Raw genomic sequence first — 4,408 nt, forward strand, 5'->3', positions numbered from 1 at the left:
GAACCAACTATATTTACAAATAAAATTTTGAAAAATTGGCCGTTGGATGTGATCGGTATACTGAAACATGGCTGTGGTAGAAAATTAATCTGTTTTTGTCATTGTTTGATTCTTGATCTAGTGGATACTACTTTGGTCAACCCGTTAGTTATTTATAAACATTCTTAGGTTTGACTGAAAAGATTAAAGTCCAAAAATGAGCGAAATTTCATAATTTTTTTTCCCAAAGTTGATGGTATCACTCTCATATCATCTAACAGTTGGATTATCCTAATTCACATGTATCAATGGTGTTCATCTTACAAAAAAGACCAATTAAGTTGAAAAAGATAGTCGTAATTAGTTAAATGAATAGTGAAACGATGTCGTTTCCTTTTTTAAAAAATTAAAAAGAAGAAGGAGACGACTTGTAGTGTTTTAGTTGAGAAACAACCCACTTGTAGGTTTAGGAAATACTTTTGGCCGCCAAGAACAGCACTGCCACATTCAACTGACTTTGTCAACTACTTGGTATGAGTTTCTTCCTTCCATTCGAAATCTAGCTTTCTGTTGTTACATTGTATTCTGTATAACCAAAGTTATGCAAAATCTTTTGGTAGTTTATCTCTTTTGCAGATCTCCAAAGTCGTTGGTTTCATGGATGATAATGGCTTGCGGTTTTCCGAATCTAATTATTACGATTCAGTGAAAATGAAGAGGTCCAATCTGAGGAAGAAGATTTGGAGGATGAACCGGAAGAGACTCTTGTATCAAACTCGGTTGATACGCAAAATTGCTTACACTATAAGGGGAAGTGGTATGAAGATCTTAGATATGAAGATTTGAAAGAAGTTGACTTCGAATCTGTGGAAGAAGTGGACACATTCTATTCTTTTTATTCACTTGCAATGGGTTTTAGCTTTCGAAAGGAGAAGTTGGACAAAAATATATATGGGATTGTGGTCAGAAGGCAGTTGGTTTATTCTAAGGAAGGCACTAGAAAGAAAAAGGGTCCTCCTAAGGATAATCCAGTATCACACAACCTAGGCTCAAGAACATCCTTTATGAAATCTGTTGGCATACTTGAAAAAGGGAAGCAGAGAAATTCTCATGACATGCAAGCTGAGGAGGAGGGCGGTAACCCCAACAAAAGAAAGTGTCCACATTCTCGCAGAGAAACAAGAGGGGATTGTCTTGCCCGCCTACTGTTAAGAGATGTAATAAAACCGGTAAGTTCCGAGCTGCTGAATTCATTACAGAACACAATCATGCTCTCACTCCAACTGAGATGAAATCGTTTGTTTGGAGGCTTGCTCTGTGTTTGGAGGCTAGTTGGTGTTTGTTTTAAACCGATACCCTATTGTAACTCCTTTTTACCGTAGCTTGATCGTTGCCTTTTTTTTTTTCCAAGCACAGTCTGTTAGCGCGTGGCCCCACGCGTTGTTAATACCTCCGTTGGTGAAGCATCACTATGTGAGCTGAAAAACCTCCGCAAATTGGCCTATTTGAAAAGGCAAATTGATGATTGACTGATTGTGTGATTCTCAAATTGATTGTGTCAATAATGCAACAGTTGAGGGGGAGAATTTCATTCTTTATAAAACCCTCAGCTATAGACTGTGAAACATTAAGTTTTTTTTGTATGCATTGAGAAAAGACATTGATATCATTGTCTCCGAGTTCACTATAACAAAAAAGTCAATTGGCAAGGAACAAATTAGTCGCTGAAAATTGATATTTCCTCGCCGTAGTGTTTTAGCGAGAAAATACTTTGGTCACATGTTCCTCACGGTACGGTGGTCAAGAAAAGTTTCTGCGAGAAAATAATATTTCTCTCGAAATCCTTTTTGCGATGAATATATGCTTTTCTCGTTGTTATTCTTTAACCTCAAACTACTTGTGTGAGTTTTTATACAGACTAAGTCTCACTCACTCTCTCTCTCTCTCTTACATGCACCAAGTTGCACTTGAGATTGAAAAAGCTAATAAAGACTGTTTGGAGAGCGAGCTATTGGTTGTGTTAAGTAACCAAGGAAACCAGGTTGTGCAAAGAACCTTGAGAGTTGGTTGTGTGAAGAACCAAAGCTTCTGGTTATGAGAGAGAACCTGAAGACAAATTTGATAGTGGATAGTATAAGTTGATTGATATTCAGTTTCTCTTTGTAGAGTTACATGAATTAAATCTTGAGTGTGTAGAATGAAATGTGTAAACACTAAAACACATGTGTGCTTTGTTCTTTGTGTAGTTGTGATAAGAACTACCAATCTTTGTAAACTCTTATTGAAGATTAGTGGAATAATCTTACCTGATGTCTTTTCCCTCAAAGAGGTTTTACACCAGGTCATTGAATAACTCTTGTGTTGATTTACTTGACTGTATAAACTCATTAGTGTATCATTATATTGAATTGTATGTCTCTGTAATTAGTTCAAGTAGAGTACCTTACACTTAAGGAGTGCATTTCGGTTTCATGCCTTCATGTTTGTGCTTTGGATAATCTAATTAATATATATATATATATTGACATTCAAAGTTCGGACAAAACAAACATAAAGCCAGATATATAGTCATTAATAGTCATTGAACCAATAAAATACGTTCACCAAGACTAAACCAACATGCAACTTCATAAAACGCAAAGCCATGTGAAGCCAAAGCTAAAGGCAAGACGAGTCCTTTCAACCATTTCAACCGAAAGTAACTGTCACTAACCAAAAGCGAAACTACCAAAAATATAAAAGTGCATATATAAACTATGGGACTATATATAGCGAAAGTTCTTGTATGCACCATGGTGCATGTCAACCAACTATGACTGACCAATCACTATCATTCATTTAATTAATGTAGTCAACCACATGACACTAACACGAAGACTAACACCGTTAAAAAGAATTGAGAAAAAAAAATTAAATGAAGATGGTAAAAAGTAAGGCTAGGGTAAATATTAATTGGCAATTAATTCCAAAACGCAATTAATACGATTTTTAAATGTTTTAACGAGGCTTTTTATCCTTTTTTATTTATTTTATTAAAATGCATTAAATATGAAATTTACCTATTTACCCATTGTGAATGATGTAAGATCCCATGTGCTCTTATAAGGGGTAGGCGAGTAAAATTTACTATTATAATTAGGATTATGTGTGATTATCTATTTATTATTTTCATTGTCGTATTTGTAATAAATAATTTATTTTTAATTAAAATTAACCTAATTAATCGAATATTCGAATTACATTTTTAAAGGGAATGAAAAAAGTACATGAGTCAGCTAAATTGAATCAAAATTATCTCTTGAGATTATTTTCATCTTGTCGGATTGAACCAACTCCATTCCGTTCTATAGTTATTTTTTAAATGAGCTACATTATCTAAATAAAATGTCATGTGATAATATCAAAACATATGATTCCATTACTCATGCTAACCTTATATATATATATATTTTTTTTTCTTCAGAATCCTACATTATTTAGATAAATTTTGGTTATGAGTATCGTTATTTAATAGAGTACATTTGATCATGTCGATTGTGACACAAACGAATACATATCATAGGGACAATTATTTTGCATAGCTATTTTATCCTAAATTGCATTATGTGAGAAACAAAGAAGACTCAAGTCACTTAACATTGCCTATATATACTTAAACAAAAAGACAAGCGTGACATGTAGATCACCATTGTACTGATATTATCTCAATTTAACCACCTTTAAAAAGTTGACTTTTAACTACGAAAAGTTTCGGTACAATTGGGTATGATTCATCTACTTGTAAATTATATTTTTCTTTGTCCATTTTCTGATACAGGATCTTTCATCTCTATATATGGCTTGGTAATATGAATCGTGTGAAAGAAGTAGTCATGTCTATAATTGTTTAGGTTTGAATTAAGACAATGAATTGTTAATTTTTTATTTTCTTAAAACGATATAAATAACATTCAAATACGATCTCCAAAATTTGGTGACTATAAACTTTGATCAATTGCTGAACTTCAATGATTATTGTACAAATTTTCGGCAATTTGACCTTGTTTAATTAATTGTATATTTTCTCCATAGTTAATTATCATGCTTATTCTGGGAAAAAAAAAAAAAAAAATCGGCCTAACTTGTAGATCGTCATTCTCAGATAAATGCGGTTAATACTTATTTAAGTTAATTACATACATGTTTTTAAATTTTCCTTAAACACCAATAATATATATATATATATATTAATGTAAACCTCCATAAATTAAGGGTCGATTTTTCCCATCCGCCCAGTTTGATTTTGGATTTTGGGTTGATGGAAGGGAAAACAGAGAATAAAAAACAGAGAGAGGATGACCAGAGAGAGCGACAGGTCGGCAAAATTTTCCTTGGCCTCTATTTTTTGTTTTCCTCTTCTTCGAAACCCAGACTCTCTCTCTCTCTCTCT

Source organism: Fragaria vesca, linkage group LG4 (assembly GCF_000184155.1).
Source record: "Fragaria vesca subsp. vesca linkage group LG4, FraVesHawaii_1.0, whole genome shotgun sequence".
Lineage (NCBI taxonomy): Eukaryota > Viridiplantae > Streptophyta > Magnoliopsida > Rosales > Rosaceae > Fragaria > Fragaria vesca.